Source organism: Ascidia mentula, chromosome 9 (assembly GCF_947561715.1).
Source record: "Ascidia mentula chromosome 9, kaAscMent1.1, whole genome shotgun sequence".
In the NCBI taxonomy this organism is placed as follows: Eukaryota; Metazoa; Chordata; class Ascidiacea; order Phlebobranchia; family Ascidiidae; genus Ascidia; species Ascidia mentula.
Window position 1 is genome coordinate 7,012,834 of NC_138574.1, and position 13,827 is coordinate 7,026,660.

Here is a 13,827-nt window from a genome sequence, read left to right on the forward strand (position 1 = left end):
CATATACTGCAAAATGGACAAGTGCTGAAATCGCATGGTTACATACGTTGTGCAACCGCAAAAGCAATACTGGAGTACCAGCGTTTTCCACTGTATAATAAAGCTTGTACTAAAAAAAAATATTTTTTATCGAAAAGTCATATACTGCAAAATGGACAAATGCTGAAATCGCATAGTTACATACGTTGTGCAACCGCAAACTCATTACTGGAGTATCAGCGTTTTCCACTGTATAATAAAGCTTGTACTGAAAAAAAATATTTTTTATCGAAAAGTCATATACTGCAAAATGGACATGTGCTGAAATCGCATGGTTACATACGTTGTGCAACCGCAAACTCAGTACTGGAGTATCAGCGTTTTCCACTGTATAATAAAGCTTGCACAGAAAAAAAATATTTTTTATCGGAAAGTCATATACTGCAAAATGGACAAGTGCTGAAATCGCATAGTTACATACGTTGTGCAACCGCAAAAGCAATACTGGAGTACCAGCATTTTCCACAGTATAATAAAGCTTGTACTAAAAAAAAATATTTTTTATCGAAAAGTCATATACTGCAAAATGGACAAGTGCTGAAATCGCATAGTTACATACGTCGTGCAACCGCAAACTCAGTACTGGAGTATCAGCGTTTTCCACTGTATAATAAAGCTTGTACTGAAAAAAAATATTTTTTATCGAAAAGTCATATACTGCAAAATGGACATGTGCTGAAATCGCATGGTTACATACGTTGTGCAACCGCAAACTCAGTACTGGAGTATCAGCGTTTTCCACTGTATAATAAAGCTTGTACTGAAAAAAAATATTTTTTATCGAAAAGTCATATACTGCAAAATGGACATGTGCTGAAATCGCATGGTTACATACGTTGTGCAACCGCAAACTCAGTACTGGAGTATCAGCGTTTTCCACTGTATAATAAAGCTTGTTCTGAAAAAAAATATTTTTTATCGAAAAGTCATATACTGCAAAATGGACAAGTGCTGAAATCGCATGGTTACATACGTTGTGCAACCGCAAACTCAGTACTGGAGTATCAGCGTTTTCCACTGTATAATAAAGCTTGTACTGAAAAAAAATATTTTTTATCGAAAAGTCATATACTGCAAAATGGACAAGTGCTGAAAGCGCATAGTTACATAAGTTGTACAACCGCAAACGCAATACTGGAGTATCAGCGTTTTCCACTGTATAATAAAGCTTGTAATGAAAAAAAATATTTTTTATCGAAAAGTCATATACTGCAAAATGGACATGTGCTGAAATCGCATAGTTACATACGTTGTGCAACCGCAAACTCAGTACTGGAGTATTAGCGTTTTCCACTGTATAATAAAGCTTGTACAGAAAAAAAATATTTTTTATCGAAAAGTCATATACTGCAAAATGGACAAGTGCTGAAATCGCATGGTTACATACGTTGTGCAACCGCAAAAGCAATACTGGAATACCAGCGTTTTCCACTGTATAATAAAGCTTGTACTAAAAAAAAATATTTTTTATCGAAAAGTCATATACTGCAAAATGGACAAGTGCTGAAATCGCATAGTTACATACGTTGTGCAACCGCAAACTCAGTACTGGAGTATCAGCGTTTTCCACTGTATAATAAAGCTTGTACTGAAAAAAAATATTTTTTATCGAAAAGTCATATACTGCAAAATGGACATGTGCTGAAAGCGCATAGTTACATACGTTGTGCAACCGCAAACGCAATACTGGAGTATCAGCGTTTTCCACTGTATAATAAAGCTTGTAATGAAAAAAAATATTTTTTATCGAAAAGTCATATACTGCAAAATGGACAAGTGCTGAAATCGCATAGTTACATACGTTGTGCAACCGCAAACTCAGTACTGGAGTATCAGCGTTTTCCACTGTATAATAAAATTGTACAGAAAAAAAATATTTTTTATCGAAAAGTCATATACTGCAAAATGGACAAGTGCTGAAATCGCATAGTTACATACGTTGTGCAACCGCAAAAGCAATACTGGAGTACCAGCGTTTTTCACTGTATAATAAAGCTTGTACTGAAAAAAAATATTTTTTATCGAAAAGTCATATACTGCAAAATGGACAAGTGCTGAAATCGCATAGTTACATACGTTGTGCAACCGCAAACTCAGTACTGGAGTATCAGCGTTTTCCACTGTATAATAAAGCTTGTAATGAAAAAAAATATTGTTTATCGAAAAGTCATATACTGCAAAATGGACAAGTGCTGAAATCGCATAGTTACATACGTTGTGCAACCGCAAACGCAACACTGGAGTATTAGCGTTTTCCACTGTATAATAAAGCTTGTAATGAAAAAAAATATTTTTTATCGAAAAGTCATATACTGCAAAATGGACAAGTGCTGAAATCGCATAGTTACATACGATGTGCAACCGCAAACGCAATACTGGAGTATTAGCGTTTTCCACTGTATAATAAAGCTTGTAATGAAAAAAAATATTTTTTATCGAAAAGTCATATACTGCAAAATGGACAAGTGCTGAAATCGCATGGTTACATACGTTGTGCAACCGCAAAAGCAATACTGGAGTACCAGCGTTTTCCACTGTATAATAAAGCTTGTACTAAAAAAAAATATTTTTTATCGAAAAGTCATATACTGCAAAATGGACAAATGCTGAAATCGCATAGTTACATACGTTGTGCAACCGCAAACTCATTACTGGAGTATCAGCGTTTTCCACTGTATAATAAAGCTTGTACTGAAAAAAAATATTTTTTATCGAAAAGTCATATACTGCAAAATGGACATGTGCTGAAATCGCATGGTTACATACGTTGTGCAACCGCAAACTCAGTACTGGAGTATCAGCGTTTTCCACTGTATAATAAAGCTTGCACAGAAAAAAAATATTTTTTATCGGAAAGTCATATACTGCAAAATGGACAAGTGCTGAAATCGCATAGTTACATACGTTGTGCAACCGCAAAAGCAATACTGGAGTACCAGCATTTTCCACAGTATAATAAAGCTTGTACTAAAAAAAAATATTTTTTATCGAAAAGTCATATACTGCAAAATGGACAAGTGCTGAAATCGCATAGTTACATACGTCGTGCAACCGCAAACTCAGTACTGGAGTATCAGCGTTTTCCACTGTATAATAAAGCTTGTACTGAAAAAAAATATTTTTTATCGAAAAGTCATATACTGCAAAATGGACATGTGCTGAAATCGCATGGTTACATACGTTGTGCAACCGCAAACTCAGTACTGGAGTATCAGCGTTTTCCACTGTATAATAAAGCTTGTTCTGAAAAAAAATATTTTTTATCGAAAAGTCATATACTGCTAAATGGACAAGTGCTGAAATCGCATGGTTACATACGTTGTGCAACCGCAAACTCAGTACTGGAGTATCAGCGTTTTCCACTGTATAATAAAGCTTGTACTGAAAAAAAATATTTTTTATCGAAAAGTCATATACTGCAAAATGGACAAGTGCTGAAAGCGCATAGTTACATAAGTTGTACAACCGCAAACGCAATACTGGAGTATCAGCGTTTTCCACTGTATAATAAAGCTTGTAATGAAAAAAAATATTTTTTATCGAAAAGGCATATACTGCAAAATGGACATGTGCTGAAATCGCATGGTTACATACGTTGTGCAACCGCAAACTCAGTACTGGAGTATCAGCGTTTTCCACTGTATAATAAAGCTTGTTCTGAAAAAAAATATTTTTTATCGAAAAGTCATATACTGCAAAATGGACAAGTGCTGAAATCGCATGGTTACATACGTTGTGCAACCGCAAACTCAGTACTGGATTATCAGCGTTTTCCACTGTATAATAAAGCTTGTACTGAAAAAAAATATTTTTTATCGAAAAGTCATATACTGCAAAATGGACAAGTGCTGAAAACGCATATGTTACATACCTTGTGCAACCGCAAACGCAATACTGGAGTATCAGCGTTTTCCACTGTATAGTAAAGCTTGTAATGAAAAAAAATATTTTTTATCGAAAAGTCATTTCCTGCAAAATGGACAAGTGCTGAAATCACACAGTTACATACGTTGTGCAACCGCAAAAGCAATACTGGAGTATCAGCGTTTTCCACTGTATAATAAAGCTTGTACTGAAAAAAAATATTTTTTATCGAAAAGTCATATACTGCAAATTGGACATGTGCTGAAATCGCATGGTTACATACGTTGTGCAACCGCAAACTCAGTACTGGAGTATCAGCGTTTTCCACTGTATAATAAAGCTTGTTCTGAAAAAAAATATTTTTTATCGAAAAGTCAAATATTGCAAAATGGACAAGTGCTGAAATCGCATGGTTACATACGTTGTGCAACCGCAAACTCAGTACTGGAGTATCAGCGTTTTCCACTGTATAATAAAGCTTGTACTGAAAAAAAATATTTTTGATCGAAAAGTCATATACTGCAAAATGGACATGTGCTGAAATCGCATGGTTACATACGTTGTGCAACCGCAAACTCAGTACTGGAGTATCAGCGTTTTCCACTGTATAATAAAGCTTGTTCTGAAAAAAAATATTTTTTATCGAAAATTCATATACTGCAAAATGGACAAGTGCTGAAATCGCATGGTTACATACGTTGTGCAACCGCAAACTCAGTACTGGATTATCAGCGTTTTCCACTGTATAATAAAGCTTGTACTGAAAAAAAATATTTTTTATCGAAAAGTCATATACTGCAAAATGGACAAGTGCTGAAAGCGCATATGTTACATACGTTGTGCAACCGCAAACGCAATACTGGAGTATCAGCGTTTTCCACTGAATAGTAAAGCTTGTGATGAAAAAAAATATTTTTTATCGAAAAGTCATTTCCTGCAAAATGGACAAGTGCTGAAATCGCACAGTTACATACGTTGTGCAACCGCAAAAGCAATACTGGAGTATCAGCGTTTTCCACTGTATAATAAAGCTTGTAAAGAAAAAAAATATTTTTTATCGAAAAGTCACATACTGCAAAATGGACAAGTGCTGAAAGCGCATAGTTACATACGTTGTGCAACCGCAAAAGCAATACTGGAGTATCAGCGTTTTCCACTGTATAATAAAGCTTGTAAAGAAAAAAAATATTTTTTATCGAAAAGTCATATACTGCAAAATGGACAAGTGCTGAAAGCGCATAGTTACATACGTTGTGCAACCGCAAACTCATTACTGGAGTATCAGCGTTTTCCACTGTATAATAAAGCTTGTACTGAAAAAAAATATTTTTTATCGAAAAGTCATATACTGCAAAATGGACAAGTGCTGAAATCGCATAGTTACATACGTTGTGCAACCGCAAACTTAGTACTGGAGTATCAGCGTTTTCCACTGTATAATAAAGCTTGTAATGAAAAAAAATATTTTTTATCGAAAAGTCATATACTGCAAAATGGACATGTGCTGAAATCGCATGGTTACATACGTCGTGCAACCGCAAACTCAGTACTGGAGTATCAGCGTTTTCCACTGTATAATAAATCTTGTACAGAAAAAAAATATTTTTTATCGGAAAGTCATATACTGCAAAATGGACAAGTGCTGAAATCGCATAGTTACATACGTTGTGCAACCGCAAAAGCAATACTGGAGTACCAGCATTTTCCACAGTATAATAAAGCTTGTACTAAAAAAAAATATTTTTTATCGAAAAGTCATATACTGCAAAATGGACAAGTGCTGAAATCGCATAGTTACATACGTCGTGCAACCGCAAACTCAGTACTGGAGTATCAGCGTTTTCCACTGTATAATAAAGCTTGTACTGAAAAAAAATATTTTTTATCGAAAAGTCATATACTGCAAAATGGACATGTGCTGAAATCGCATGGTTACATACGTTGTGCAACCGCAAACTCAGTACTGGAGTATCAGCGTTTTCCACTGTATAATAAAGCTTGTTCTGAAAAAAAATATTTTTTATCGAAAAGTCATATACTGCAAAATGGACAAGTGCTGAAATCGCATGGTTACATACGTTGTGCAACCGCAAACTCAGTACTGGAGTATCAGCGTTTTCCACTGTATAATAAAGCTTGTACTGAAAAAAAATATTTTTTATCGAAAAGTCATATACTGCAAAATGGACAAGTGCTGAAAGCGCATAGTTACATAAGTTGTACAACCGCAAACGCAATACTGGAGTATCAGCGTTTTCCACTGTATAATAAAGCTTGTAATGAAAAAAAATATTTTTTATCGAAAAGTCATATACTGCAAAATGGACATGTGCTGAAATCGCATAGTTACATACGTTGTGCAACCGCAAACTCAGTACTGGAGTATTAGCGTTTTCCACTGTATAATAAAGCTTGTACAGAAATAAAATATTTTTTATCGAAAAGTCATATACTGCAAAATGGACAAGTGCTGAAATCGCATAGTTACATACGTCGTGCAACCGCAAACTCAGTACTGGAGTATCAGCGTTTTCCACTGTATAATAAAGCTTGTACTGAAAAAAAATATTTTTTATCGAAAAGTCATATACTGCAAAATGGACATGTGCTGAAATCGCATGGTTACATACGTTGTGCAACCGCAAACTCAGTACTGGAGTATCAGCGTTTTCCACTGTATAATAAAGCTTGTTCTGAAAAAAAATATTTTTTATCGAAAAGTCATATACTGCAAAATGGACAAGTGCTGAAATCGCATGGTTACATACGTTGTGCAACCGCAAACTCAGTACTGGAGTATCAGCGTTTTCCACTGTATAATAAAGCTTGTACTGAAAAAAAATATTTTTTATCGAAAAGTCATATACTGCAAAATGGACAAGTGCTGAAAGCGCATAGTTGCGTAAGTTGTACAACCGCAAACGCAATACTGGAGTATCAGCGTTTTCCACTGTATAATAAAGCTTGTAATGAAAAAAAATATTTTTTATCGAAAAGTCATATACTGCAAAATGGACATGTGCTGAAATCGCATAGTTACATACGTTGTGCAACCGCAAACTCAGTACTGGAGTATTAGCGTTTTCCACTGTATAATAAAGCTTGTACAGAAAAAAAAATTTTTTATCGAAAAGTCATATACTGCAAAATGGACAAGTGCTGAAATCGCATAGTTACATACGTTGTGCAACCGCAAACTCAGTACTGGAGTATCAGCGTTTTCCACTGTATAATAAAGTTTGTACTGAAAAAAAATATTTTTTATCGAAAAGTCATATACTGCAAAATGGACAAGTGCTGAAAGCGCATAGTTACATACGTTGTGCAACCGCAAACGCAATACTGGAGTATCAGCGTTTTCCACTGTATAATAAAGCTTGTAATGAAAAAAAATATTTTTTATCGAAAAGTCATATACTGCAAAATGGACAAGTGCTGAAATCGCATAGTTACATACGTTGTGCAACCGCAAACTCAGTACTGGAGTATCAGCGTTTTCCACTGTATAATAAACTTGTACAGAAAAAAAATATTTTTTATCGAAAAGTCATATACTGCAAAATGGACAAGTGCTGAAATCGCATAGTTACATACGTTGTGCAACCGCAAAAGCAATACTGGAGTACCAGCGTTTTTCACTGTATAATAAAGCTTGTACTGAAAAAAAATATTTTTTATCGAAAAGTCATATACTGCAAAATGGACAAGTGCTGAAATCGCATAGTTACATACGTTGTGCAACCGCAAACTCAGTACTGGAGTATCAGCGTTTTCCACTGTATAATAAAGCTTGTAATGAAAAAAAATATTGTTTATCGAAAAGTCATATACTGCAAAATGGACAAGTGCTGAAATCGCATAGTTACATACGTTGTGCAACCGCAAACGCAATACTGGAGTATTAGCGTTTTCCACTGTATAATAAAGCTTGTAATGAAAAAAAATATTTTTTATCGAAAAGTCATATACTGCAAAATGGACAAGTGCTGAAATCGCATAGTTACATACGTTGTGCAACCGCAAACGCAATACTGGAGTATTAGCGTTTTCCACTGTATAATAAAGCTTGTAATGAAAAAAAATATTTTTTATCGAAAAGTCATATACTGCAAAATGGACAAGTGTTGAAATCGCATGGTTACATACGTTGTGCAACCGCAAAAGCAATACTGGAGTACCAGCGTTTTCCACTGTATAATAAAGCTTGTACTAAAAAAAAATATTTTTTATCGAAAAGTCATATACTGCAAAATGGACAAATGCTGAAATCGCATAGTTACATACGTTGTGCAACCGCAAACTCATTACTGGAGAATCAGCGTTTTCCACTGTATAATAAAGCTTGTACTGAAAAAAAATATTTTTTATCGAAAAGTCATATACTGCAAAATGGACAAGTGCTGAAATCGCATAGTTACATACGTTGTGCAACCGCAAACTTAGTACTGGAGTATCAGCGTTTTCCACTGTATAATAAAGCTTGTAATGAAAAAAAACATTTTTTATCGAAAAGTCAAATACTGCAAAATGGACATGTGCTGAAATCGCATGGTTACATACGTTGTGCAACCGCAAAAGCAATAGTGGAGTACCAGCGTTTTCCACTGTATAATAAAGCTTGTACAGAAAAAAAATATTTTTTATCGGAAAGTCATATACTGCAAAATGGACAAGTGCTGAAATCGCATAGTTACATACGTTGTGCAACCGCAAAAGCAATACTGGAGTACCAGCATTTTCCACAGTATAATAAAGCTTGTACTAAAAAAAAATATTTTTTATCGAAAAGTCATATACTGCAAAATGGACAAGTGCTGAAATCGCATAGTTACATACGTCGTGCAACCGCAAACTCAGTACTGGAGTATCAGCGTTTTCCACTGTATAATAAAGCTTGTACTGAAAAAAAATATTTTTTATCGAAAAGTCATATACTGCAAAATGGACATGTGCTGAAATCGCATGGTTACATACGTTGTGCAACCGCAAACTCATTACTGGAGTATCAGCGTTTTCCACTGTATAATAAAGCTTGTTCTGAAAAAAAATATTTTTTATCGAAAAGTCATATACTGCAAAATGGACAAGTGCTGAAATCGCATGGTTACATACGTTGTGCAACCGCAAACTCAGTACTGGAGTATCAGCGTTTTCCACTGTATAATAAAGCTTGTACTGAAAAAAAATATTTTTTATCGAAAAGTCATATACTGCAAAATGGACAAGTGCTGAAAGCGCATAGTTACATAAGTTGTACAACCGCAAACGCAATACTGGAGTATCAGCGTTTTCCACTGTATAATAAAGCTTGTAATGAAAAAAAATATTTTTTATCGAAAAGTCATATACTGCAAAATGGACATGTGCTGAAATCGCATAGTTACATACGTTGTGCAACCGCAAACTCAGTACTGGAGTATTAGCGTTTTCCACTGTATAATAAAGCTTGTACAGAAAAAAAATATTTTTTATCGAAAAGTCATATACTGCAAAATGGACAAGTGCTGAAATCGCATGGTTACATACGTTGTGCAACCGCAAAAGCAATACTGGAATACCAGCGTTTTCCACTGTATAATAAAGCTTGTACTAAAAAAAAATATTTTTTATCGAAAAGTCATATACTGCAAAATGGACAAGTGCTGAAATCGCATAGTTACATACGTTGTGCAACCGCAAACTCAGTACTGGAGTATCAGCGTTTTCCACTGTATAATAAAGCTTGTACTGAAAAAAAATATTTTTTATCGAAAAGTCATATACTGCAAAATGGACATGTGCTGAAAGCGCATAGTTACATACGTTGTGCAACCGCAAACGCAATACTGGAGTATCAGCGTTTTCCACTGTATAATAAAGCTTGTAATGAAAAAATATATTTTTTATCGAAAAGTCATATACTGCAAAATGGACAAGTGCTGAAATCGCATAGTTACATACGTTGTGCAACCGCAAACTCAGTACTGGAGTATCAGCGTTTTCCACTGTATAATAAAATTGTACAGAAAAAAAATATTTTTTATCGAAAAGTCATATACTGCAAAATGGACAAGTGCTGAAATCGCATAGTTACATACGTTGTGCAACCGCAAAAGCAATACTGGAGTACCAGCGTTTTTCACTGTATAATAAAGCTTGTACTGAAAAAAAATATTTTTTATCGAAAAGTCATATACTGCAAAATGGACAAGTGCTGAAATCGCATAGTTACATACGTTGTGCAACCGCAAACTCAGTACTGGAGTATCAGCGTTTTCCACTGTATAATAAAGCTTGTAATGAAAAAAAATATTGTTTATCGAAAAGTCATATACTGCAAAATGGACAAGTGCTGAAATCGCATAGTTACATACGTTGTGCAACCGCAAACGCAACACTGGAGTATTAGCGTTTTCCACTGTATAATAAAGCTTGTAATGAAAAAAAATATTTTTTATCGAAAAGTCATATACTGCAAAATGGACAAGTGCTGAAATCGCATAGTTACATACGATGTGCAACCGCAAACGCAATACTGGAGTATTAGCGTTTTCCACTGTATAATAAAGCTTGTAATGAAAAAAAATATTTTTTATCGAAAAGTCATATACTGCAAAATGGACAAATGCTGAAATCGCATAGTTACATACGTTGTGCAACCGCAAACTCATTACTGGAGTATCAGCGTTTTCCACTGTATAATAAAGCTTGTACTAAAAAAAAAAAATATTTTTTATCGAAAAGTCATATACTGCAAAATGGACATGTGCTGAAATCGCATGGTTACATACGTTGTGCAACCGCAAACTCAGTACTGGAGTATCAGCGTTTTCCACTGTATAATAAAGCTTGTACAGAAAAAAAATATTTTTTATCGGAAAGTCATATACTGCAAAATGGACAAGTGCTGAAATCGCATAGTTACATACGTTGTGCAACCCCAAAAGCAATACTGGAGTACCAGCATTTTCCACAGTATAATAAAGCTTGTACTAAAAAAAAATATTTTTTATCGAAAAGTCATATACTGCAAAATGGACAAGTGCTGAAATCGCATAGTTACATACGTCGTGCAACCGCAAACTCAGTACTGGAGTATCAGCGTTTTCCACTGTATAATAAAGCTTGTACTGAAAAAAAATATTTTTTATCGAAAAGTCATATACTGCAAAATGGACATGTGCTGAAATCGCATGGTTACATACGTTGTGCAACCGCAAACTCAGTACTGGAGTATCAGCGTTTTCCACTGTATAATAAAGCTTGTACTGAAAAAAAATATTTTTTATCGAAAAGTCACATACTGCAAAATGGACAAGTGCTGAAAGCGCATAGTTACATACGTTGTGCAACCGCAAAAGCAATACTGGAGTATCAGCGTTTTCCACTGTATAATAAAGCTTGTAAAGAAAAAAAATATTTTTTATCGAAAAGTCATATACTGCAAAATGGACAAGTGCTGAAAGCGCATAGTTACATACGTTGTGCAACCGCAAACTCAGTACTGGAGTATCAGCGTTTTCCACTGTATAATAAAGCTTGTAATGAAAAAAAATATTTTTTATCGAAAAGTCATATACTGCAAAATGGACAAGTGCTGAAATCGCATGGTTACATACGTTGTGCAACCGCAAACTTAGTACTGGAGTATCAGCGTTTTCCACTGTATAATAAAGCTTGTAATGAAAAAAAATATTTTTTATCGAAAGTCATATACTGCAAAATGGACAAGTGCTGAAATCGCATAGTTACATACGTTGTGCAACCGCAAACTCAGTACTGGAGTATCAGCGTTTTCCACTGTATAATAAAGCTTGTGCTGAAAAAAAATATTTTTTATCGAAAAGTCATATACTGCAAAATGGACAAGTGCTGAAATCGCATGGTTACATACGTTGTGCAACCGCAAACTCAGTACTGGAGTATCAGCGTTTTCCACTGTATAATAAAGCTTGTTATGAAAAAAAATATTTTTTATCGAAAAGTCATATACTGCAAAATGGACAAGTGCTGAAATCGCATAGTTACATACGTTGTGCAACCGCAAACACAATACTGGAGTATCAGCGTTTTCCACTGTATAGTAAAGCTTGTAATGAAAAAAAATATTTTTTGTCGAAAAGTCATTTCCTGCAAAATGGACAAGTGCTGAAATCGCACAGTTACATACGTTGTGCAACCGCAAAAGCAATACTGGAGTATCAGCGTTTTCCACTGTATAATAAAGCTTGTACTGAAAAAAAATATTTTTTATCGAAAAGTCATATACTGCAAATTGGACATGTGCTGAAATCGCATGGTTACATACAATGTGCAACCGCAAACTCAGTACTGGAGTATCAGCGTTTTCCACTGTATAATAAAGCTTGTAATGAAAAAAAATATTTTTTATCGAAAAGTCATATACTGCAAAATGGACAAGTGCTGAAATCGCACAGTTACATACGTTGTGCAACTGCAAAAGCAATACTGGAGTATCAGCGTTTTCCACTGTATAATAAAGCTTGTACTGAAAAAAAATATTTTTTATCGAAAAGTCATATACTGCAAAATGGACAAGTGCTGAAAGCGCATAGTTACATACGTTGTGCAACCGCAAACGCAATACTGGAGTATCAGCGTTTTCCACTGTATAATAAAGCTTGTAATGAAAAAAAATATTTTTTATCGAAAAGTCATATACTGCAAAATGGACATGTGCTGAAATCGCATGGTTACATACGCTGTGCAACCGCAAACTCAGTACTGGAGTGTCAGCGTTTTCCACTGTATAATAAAGCTTGTACTGAAAAAAAATATTTTTTATCGAAAAGTCATATACTGCAAAATGGACAAGTGCTGAAATCGCATGGTTACATACATTGTGCAACCGCAAACTCAGTACTGGAGTATCAGCGTTTTCCACTGTATAATAAAGCTTGTACTGAAAAAAAATATTTTTTATCGAAAAGTCATATACTGCAAAATGGACAAGTGCTGAAAGCGCATAGTTACATAAGTTGTGCAACCGCAAATTCAGTACTGGAGTATCAGCGTTTTCCACTGTATAATAAAGCTTGTACTGAAAAAAAATATTTTTGATCGAAAAGTCATATACTGCAAAATGGACATGTGCTGAAATCGCATGGTTACATACGTTGTGCAACCGCAAACTCAGTACTGGATTATCAGCGTTTTCCACTGTATAATAAAGCTTGTACTGAAAAAAAATATTTTTTATCGAAAAGTCATATACTGCAAAATGGACAAGTGCTGAAAGCGCATATGTTACATACGTTGTGCAACCGCAAACGCAATACTGGAGTATCAGCGTTTTCCACTGTATAGTAAAGCTTGTAATGAAAAAAAATATTTTTTATCGAAAAGTCATTTCCTGCAAAATGGACAAGTGCTGAAATCGCACAGTTACATACGTTGTGCAACCGCAAAAGCAATACTGGAGTATCAGCGTTTTCCACTGTATAATAAAGCTTGTACTGAAAAAAAATATTTTTTATCGAAAAGTCATATACTGCAAATTGGACATGTGCTGAAATCGCATGGTTACATACGTTGTGCAACCGCAAACTCAGTACTGGAGTATCAGCGTTTTCCACTGTATAATAAAGGTTGTTCTGAAAAAAAATATTTTTTATCGAAAAGTCATATACTGCAAAATGGACAAGTGCTGAAATCGCATAGTTACATACGTTGTGCAACCGCAAACGCAATACTGGAGTATCAGCGTTTTCCACTGTATAGTAAAGCTTGTAATGAAAAAAAATATTTTTTATCGAAAAGTCATTTCCTGCAAAATGGACAAGTGCTGAAATCGCACAGTTACATACGTTGTGCAACCGCAAAAGCAATACTGGAGTATCAGCGTTTTCCACTGTATAATAAAGCTTGTACTGAAAAAAAATATTTTTTATCGAAAAGTCATATACTGCAAATTGGACATGTGCT